Raw genomic sequence first — 387 nt, 5'->3', positions numbered from 1 at the left:
CTAAGGGGTATTTTAAAACCCGGTCACTTAGATCAACTGATTTGGGATGATCAATTGAAAGTCCACAATAAAGAGCAACTTAGATATAGAACATTTAGTTATCCAAAGAGATGCTGGGCATCAATGATCCTAGGAAGAAATAGTGAGCCATGTGTCTGTGGTGGAAAAATGTTGAGTAAAAGAAAAAAAAAATAAAGCCAAAGGCTACTACTGCAACATTAGACACCAAACCTCTAAAGGAATAATAAGCTTGTTAAGCTTTATAAGCCAAGAAAAGTTAGCAAGGGAGTAATTAAAAAGTGAGTCTTCTAACAGCAAGTTTAGCAAGCCTTTGAGGAAAGATGTACATTATGTAACAGCAACAATAATTGAGTTATCATTGTCTGT

Source organism: Arachis duranensis, chromosome 9 (assembly GCF_000817695.3).
Source record: "Arachis duranensis cultivar V14167 chromosome 9, aradu.V14167.gnm2.J7QH, whole genome shotgun sequence".
NCBI classification, from domain to species: domain Eukaryota; kingdom Viridiplantae; phylum Streptophyta; class Magnoliopsida; order Fabales; family Fabaceae; genus Arachis; species Arachis duranensis.
This window is presented reverse-complemented; position numbering follows the sequence as displayed.